This window comes from Rhincodon typus, chromosome 1 (assembly GCF_021869965.1).
Source record: "Rhincodon typus isolate 14 chromosome 1, sRhiTyp1.1, whole genome shotgun sequence".
Classification (NCBI taxonomy): Eukaryota; Metazoa; Chordata; class Chondrichthyes; order Orectolobiformes; family Rhincodontidae; genus Rhincodon; species Rhincodon typus.
In genome coordinates, this window is record NC_063332.1 from 69,720,168 (window position 1) to 69,728,770 (window position 8,603).

The following is an 8,603-nucleotide window of genomic DNA, read 5'->3' on the forward strand; positions in this document are numbered from 1 at the left end:
AATGTCAGCTTTCCTGCTCCTCTGACGCTGCCTGGCCTGCTGTGTTCATCCAGCTCTACACCTTGTTATCTCAGACTCCAGCATTGGCAGTTCCTACTATCTCTGGGATCCAGGGTAACTTGGCAAGTTGGCTCCAAATTGGCTAAGTGGTGGGAGACAGAGGCTGGTGGTAGAAGGCTATTTGTCTGTCTGAAGGCCAGTGTTCAGTGGTGTACCACAGGGATCAATGCTGGGTTCCTCACTGTTAATGACATATATAAATGATTTAGTAGAAAATTTAGGATGGGGATGGATGGTAACCTTGCTGATTGTATGAAGATTGGTCAGGTAATTAATAGTGAGGAAGAAAGTCTTAGGTTTCAGGAAGATACAGACGGATCGTTCACGTTGGAAGAACAAACAATGTTTTGAGTTTGATTTGATTTGATTTATTGTTATATGTAGCTAAGCACAATAAAATGTTTTGTTTTGTGTGCAGTACAGGCAGATCATAACATGCAAGGACATACATATCTTAGGGTGCTTAGATAGAGGGAGGAATACAAGGTTACAACTGTACAGGAGGTGCATAAAAGCAAGATCAACATTTGATTTGAAATTAGTGAGATCCATTCAGCAGTCTAATAACAGTGGGGGAAGAAGCTGTTCTTCCTGTTTGTATGTCTGTCTAAGCTTCTGTATCTTCTGTCTGATGGAAGAGGTTGGAAGAGGGTATTACTGGGCTGGGAGGGGTCTTTGATGATGTTGGCAGCCTTTCTGTGGCAATGAGAAGTGTAGGTGGAGTCCATGGATGGGAGGTTGGCTTCTGTGATGGTCTGGGCTGTGGACACAACTGTCTGTATTTTCATACGATCCTGGGCACAGCAGTTACTGTACCTAGCCATATTATGCACCCGGATAGACTGCTTGCTATGGTGCATCTATAAAATTTGGTGAGGGTCCTTACGGACATGCCAAATTTCCTAAGCCTCCTGAGGAAGAGGAGGCAATGCTGTGCCTTCTTGATGGTCACATCTACATGGGAGGACCAGGATAGATTGTTGATTATTGTCACTCGTAGAACCATGACACTGTCGACCCTCTCCACCTCAGCTCCTTTGATGTAGATAGTAGCGTGTCCTCCTTTCTTTCTGAAGTTAATGATCAGTTCTTTTGTGTTGCTGACATTGAGGTAGAGAGAGATTGTTATCTTTGGTCCACGATACCAAAGCATTCGATCTCCTTCCTGTATTCTGACTCATCATTGTTTGATATCTGAACTACAACAGTGGTGTCATCAATAAACTTGTAGATGGTGCTCGTATGGAATTTGGCCACACAGTCATAAGTTTACAAGGAGTACATTAAGGGGTTGAGTACGCATTCTTGCAGGGCGCCAGTGTTAAGGATTATTGTGGGGGAGGTGCAGTTGTCTATCTTCACTGATTGCAGTCTGTGAGTCAGGAAGCTAAGGATCCAGTTCCAGAGGGTGGAGCCAAGACCAAGGTACGGAATTTTGAGATTAGTTTGGTAGGGATTATGCTGTTGAAGGCAGAGCTGTAGTTGAATTGTAGGAGCTTGACGTAGGTTTCCTTGTTATCTAGATGTTCCAGGGATGAGCGTAGAGCTATGGAAATGGTGTCTGCCTGTAGGCAAATTGTAAAGGATCGAGGCAGGCTGGGAGGCTGGACTTTATGTGGGCCATGACTAACCTCTCGAAGCACTTCATAATTATGGAGGTCAGATCCACTGGGCAGTAGTTGTTGAGGCACATTGCATGTGTTTTCTTTGGTACTGGGATGATGGTGGTCTTCCTGAAGCAGGTGAGGACTTCAGATTAGAGCAAGGAGAGGTTAAAGATATCAGTGCATATTCCTGCCAGCTGGTTCACACAGGATGTGAGTGCACAGCCGGGGACTCTGCCTGGGAGTGTTGGTTTCCTCGGGTTTACTCTCAGGAATACCGATCTGACGTCTGCAGCTGTGACTGAGGGAATAGGTGCGTTCGGGGCTGTCAGGGCAGGTAATGCAACGCCGCTGGCATTCTGCTCGAACGGAGCATAAAAAGCATTAAACAATGGGATGGGATGTGTTTTTATTTGCTGTTTTGTTCTGCTTCATTTTGCATCTCGTTATGTCGTGTTGGCCTTGCACAGGTAGTGGGTGCCTGTGTGGTTAGTTTGGGTCTCTCACTTAGTCCAGGACTGCCTTTTGGCATCTCTAATGGCCTTGCAGAGGTCATGTTTGGATTTCCTGTAAAGGTTTGGATTGTCCGACATGAATGCCGCATGCCTGATCTTCAGTAGGCAGTGGATTTCCCAGTTCACCCAAGGTTTTGGGTTGGGGAACATACGGATTGACTTCTTTGGCATACAGTCTTCTACGCACTTGCTAATGACGTCGGTGACGGTGGTAGCGTACTTATCCAGGTTGACCGCTGAATTCTTGAATATGGTCCAGTCCACCGATTCCAAGCAATAGCAGAACACTAGGACACTAAGAGGAACTGAGCGAGCTTGCACAGAGATCCCTGAAGGTGCCAGGACAGGTCAATAGTTAAGAAGGTATACGGGACATTTACCTATATCAGTCGTGGTAAAAATTACAAGAGCAAGAAGGTCATGTTGGAGCTGTACAGAACTTTGATTGGACCACTGCTGGACTCCTGTTTGCAGTTCTGGTCACTGCACTATAAGAACAATGTAATTGCCCTGGAGAAGGTGCAGAGCAAATTCACCATGATATTGCTTGGGTTGGAAGTTATGAAGAGTGGCTGGATAGACTCAGGTTGTTTTCTTTTGAGCAGAGAAGACTGAGGTGTAGACCTGATTGAGGTAAAATTATAGAAACCCTACTGTGTGGAAGCAGGCCATTCAGCCCATTCAGTCCACACCAACCCTCCGAAGAACATCCTACCCAGATCCACCTCACTTACCCTACCTCTGTAATCCTGCACTTCCCATGGCCTATCCACCTAGCCTGCACATCCCTGGACACTATGGGCAATTTAACGTGGCCAATCCACCCACCCTGCACAGCTTTGGACTGTGAGTGAAACAGGAGTTCCAAAGACTTACAACACTCTGAGAGAAGTTGGCAGACAGTAGAATAAGTAGGCTCTTGACTGCCAAGGGGATCAAAGGTTATGGGGAGAAAATGGGATAATGGGGACGAGAAATTTAGCAGCCATGATTAAATGGTGGAGCAGACTCGATGGGCCGAATGACTTAATTTCTACTCCAATGTCTTATAGTCTTATGGTCTAATGGAGCAGAGCAAGGTTGATGGATAAGGATGGCTACATAAGAGTTGGCTCTCAACAACATGAGGCTAACTTTCATAGAACCCATTGCGTCTGACCTTACTGATAACACGGAGGATGAATTTTTTTATTGCCTTCTTCCTCAATTCAGCCCTTGGGCCTAGTGAAAAGATTTCAGGGGACCTGAGTCTTTTTTCCTTTTTGTTTGTTCCTTTTTACATCTTCAATTGTTGATTTTTCCCATCAGTAGTCTATCCTGATCAGCTGTATTTGAGAGAACTGGTATAGTCTGAAAAACAAAGACTGCATGCATAGGTTTCCATGATTGGACACTGGTTATAATGTGGTTGGGCAAGTTCAACAGAACATCACAAGGGCTTTGATTGGTTCCTCATTCATGGCATGGTCCACTCACTGCTTCAGAGCATGTGAATCTGGCCAGTAGACATGACAACATTCAGTTCCATTAGTAGACCAGTAGAGTTACCTCGTGTCTTTGTATATCATTCACAGTAAACAAAACTAAAATGTCTGCAGTTTAGATCATAATCCACAGGTTTGCTTACTATTCAGGAGGATTCATCAGCTTCTCCTTATCTTTATATTCAAGAAAGATCACAGTCCAATCTGTTTTAACTTGCTTTTCCTCCCTTTGGATGGCTGTTATAGAGTCATAGAGCCATACAAGCACAGAAAGAGACCCTTCGGTCCAACTCATACGCACTGATCAGACAACCCAATCTGACCCCTTCCATTTGCCAGCATTTGGCCATATCCCTCTAAACCCTTTCTATTCATGTACCCATCCAAATGCCTTTTCAATGTAGTCATTGTACTCACGTCAACTACTTCCTCTGGCAGCTTGTTCCATGCACGCATCACCCTCTGCATGGAAAAGTGACCCCTCAGGTCCTTTTTAAATCTTTACTTTCTCACCTTAAATCTATGCCCTCTAGTTTTGGACTCCCTTACCCGAAGAAAAAGACCTTGGCTATTCACCCTGTTGTTTGAAGTTTCCTCTGCATTCATTAGTGTAATGTTTGTAGGTCTTACGCTACAGTCTGCCACTTATATTACATTTGTAGTCATTTTTGGCTGTATACTTCTCTTTTAAGAAGCATATTTTGAAATTACATGCTAAGAATGTGTACAGTAATCCAGGATTTCGTCTTGTGGTCATGACATATTTGAGTCAATGTAGACAATCCATGTGCCACACGGCTTTGAAAAGGGTGGGTGGAAAAATGCTGAAAGAAAGAACCTTTCCATTTACTGGTCTGCAATAAGGCCATAATAATCGTGATTCTGGTGTGATTTTTTTTTAGTTTCTTCAGCACAAGTTAATTGAACAACTGAAGGCTGAGTTGATCTGACTTAATGATCTACTGTAGATGCACTGTTGAGCTTTTTACCTTCAATACTGTATTTGTAGCTGATGAGGCAATACTCACATTAGTTCTCTGAACATAAACACAAGATGTAGATAATATAATACTGAAAGATTCATAGACTTTTATTACAGCTCCAAGTACCTGCCTATGTTCCAATCACAGGCACTGCCATGTCTGTACAAGTATACAGCAATTTGGTTGCAAACTGTTGCACATTTCTGTCAGTCTGTCCTGCTGCAAATGGCCCCATTAAGGTAGAGACTGAGACCTTTGTACACTCAGAATGCATGCTATAATAGTGATGAAATTTGGAGTATGTCTTTTAAAGGTATATTGGCATACTAGGTGTGAGACAAAAAGCAGCAAAAGCGTTATCACAATGTTCCTTATACTTTATATGTTGTAGCATTTTTATGCATGGCTACATACTTCCGTGAAGAATGCATAAGTCAATTTCTCATGCCCAGTCGAGTTGACACCACTGACTATTTGTGCAAAGCCAGGAAGGATTCAAGAAAGAGTGAGGGTTACTTTGTCACTGAGTGATTTATAATGATGAGGTCACTTATGTAATGTTTGTTCATTTCTCTCATGTGTCATCTGCCTTACTGATAATGGTTCATTTGTGCACTTTCACTGTCATGTAAGGGCTTGTTATCAACGTATTCATCATGGTACAGGGGGTGTTACTAAGATACGTATCTTAGAATGTCAGAAGGGCACCTCAGAACCAAAGGAGAATCTTGGTTTACAGCATTCTGACTATATCTGAACCCAGACACCTAATGTGACAGGGTGGTGTGTTGACAGACTGCAAATCTACTCCCCGAATATTAATCCAACCCTTGGAGAGTCTTAATTAATTTGGTTTTATTTCTGAATTCTGGGTAAGGTATATGTGTATAATTTATTTTTACAAAGTAGATCCATTGTTTATAGCACGGTGATCTACATAAATAAATCAGCACATAACTTCCCATCGTTAGCATCTGGTAAAAGGCATTGACCTCATAACATAGCACATACATTTATGCCAGATGACTTATCACTGTGCAAAAATGTTCTGTTTGAAACTCTTCGGTTTTTACAAAATGCCACTTCTGTGACAGCTGCTTGCTCCATCAAACTGACAGAAGTTCAGGAAGTTGTTATTAATGACTAACTGCATGCCATCAGACCCCAAGTGTTAAACAAGAGAACACATTATATTCTTAATCTGCTCACACACGACGTGCTGAAATATTATCTCTTTGGCTGGCATCTCTCAGTCTCCTTTACTCTGCCTGAATATGAGGAGACTTGACTTCAGGACTCCTGAGATCAGACAGGAATGCAGATCCTAATCAGTCTTTGCTACAGACCAGAACATTTGTTCAGTTACAGCTTTGCTGAGCTTTGCATCTTACACGGCACAGCTTGTTGCTATTCCTTAGAATTACTATTCATTAAGCAAGTGTGCAATATATTTTTAATTTAATTCTAACTTTGGATTAATACTGCAACGCAGCTTATTTACTTAAAACAACCCTATGGTAGGAACATGTCTGAACGATAAAGGTTGAAAGGTGAAATGGAAGAAACTACTCCTTATATGTATTTTTGCATGATATCATTTTGTACGGCAAATTGGAAGTGGTATTTTAGTGGTGATCTGACTAAACCTGGTGTTTGCAAATATCTTATTAACCCTCAGAATGTTTAATATGGGATTTAAAATATACATGGAGCACACTAAGCACCGGCAGAATTCCAACAGTGCCATGAAATTTGGATTTGTATACCAGCCTTCTGTTTAATTTAGGTTGCCTCAAATTACACTGCAGAAAGAGTACGGTGCTTTTTAATATCTCCCCTGTAACATTGAAGATTGCCTTATAGATTGCATTTCTGAGATCATTCCATGACTTCCTTGGGAATTCCACTCAGTTCATGGTAGATTGTGCAGCAGGTCTACAAATGCTGACAGGAGGCATGAAATCTTAAGAAGATCTCAAAAAGAAAAAAAACATGATTGTAATTTTCATAGAATCCCTACAGTGTGGAAACAGGCCCTTCGGCCCAACAAGTCCACACCGACTCTCAGAGCATCCCCTTACAATCCACCTAATCTACACAACTGTGAACACTATGGGCAATTTAGCATGGCCAATCCATCTCGCCTGCACATCTTTGGACTGTGGGAGGAAACCAGAGCACCCGGAGAAAACCCACACAGACACAGGGAGAATGTGCAAACTCCACACAGGCAGTCGCCCAAGGGTGGAATCAAACCCAGGCTCCTGGCGCTGTGAGGCAGCAGTGCTAACCACTGAGCCTATTGTTTGAAAGTTTTTACAAGATTGCCAGTTCACTCCATAAAGATAATTTTCCTCAGTCCAAATCAAACCTTGGCAAGTCTAATATTCCACTGTATGTATTGGTGTTCCCTCTAAAAATTTAAATGATGCCATCTCTGGAATTTGGTAGATGCGATCATTGCAGGCTAAAGCATGTCAGTCATCTGTGATGATCATATTGTCTAAATGTCAAATGCTTGATTCATTGTGCATTGAAAAATACAAGTTTATTGAAAAAGTTTACTGCATAAAAGTAATTTTAAAAATTGATCAATATCATACCCAAATAAATTCAAAATGAAATCTGAGACATTTCTGTGCAGTTATGACTAGGATCATCTTGGCAAGTTTGGATTGGACTGTATGTGGCACATCATCATTATAGCCTGCTATGATTCCCCTCTGCTGAATGCCACATTATTTTCTGTTGGAACATATCTAAAGCAATATGGAGTTAATGAAGATATGCTTTAATGTTATGTGCATTGATGAGTGTGTTATTATATTACAAAAAATGATGTGGAGAAATGTTAATCGAAATGATTCTTTGAATAATGAATTCTGCAAGTGCCCTGGAGATATTTCAAATTATGGAATGTTAAATAAAGCAAAACAAAACTGCAGGAAATTGATGCATTAAGAACAAAATACATTTTAAACTTCTAATGAACAGACATGACCAGAGGTAATTCCGGTTGTAGTTTTATCATTATTTCTGTGTTCATATGTTATATTGTTGCTCAAAAAAAATAAGGAAAGATACTAGATTTATTCTTGTTGAAAATAGTATGTTGTGATTGAGGATAATAGAACAGATGCTATAAAGAGGAAGCTATACTTTCAGGAGAAAGGAGTAGAAGGTTATGTTTGGGTGAGATGAAGTTAGGGTGGAATGAAGCTTGCATGAAACATGAAAATTGGCAAAGACTACCGAGCCAAATGGCCTGTTTCATGCTGTATATTTCTACATAATTTGATTTAATAACATTGTGCACAGCAGCTAACTGATGTCTTAAAGATGCCTTAATTTTGCAGACTGGCTCCTTCACTTCTAATCTATCTGATTGTTTAATTACAGCAGGGCGGCAGGTTTAAGTGTTAAGGGAATATCTATGGTTTCTCTCACTCCTGATTTATCAGTAGAATGTGGGCATGACTAGGTAAGATAGGAATAATACCTGTGTATATTTACACAATTCTTAACAAATTCTCCTGCATTGACATAGTCCCACATCTGGTTTCCTTACAAAAACACAGCAGAAGTATCAAAGCTTTTCCATGCAGATTTAATCAAAAGCTCAAACATTTATTATGTTTCAACTCTTTCTGGCTACACTTAAAAGAAAGATGCGAGTAGTTCGGGACATTTTTTTGTGCAGTTAGTTATCAGTCACTTTAAGTACAGTGGGTTAGGTCATGTAGCACTGTGCAAATGCGTAGAGCACCCAAAAAACACAATTAGACCATTCATACCTCAAAGTACAGTAGAGGATCTTGATTTTAATTAGTAATGAGTTTCGTCATATACCAAGACAATGCGTCAGCACCAATAGGGACATCATTGATCTGATACCAGCTCCAGGTAGCTAAAAGCTCTTTCAGACCAGAATGAAGTTAACTCCAGGAAGAGAGTAAA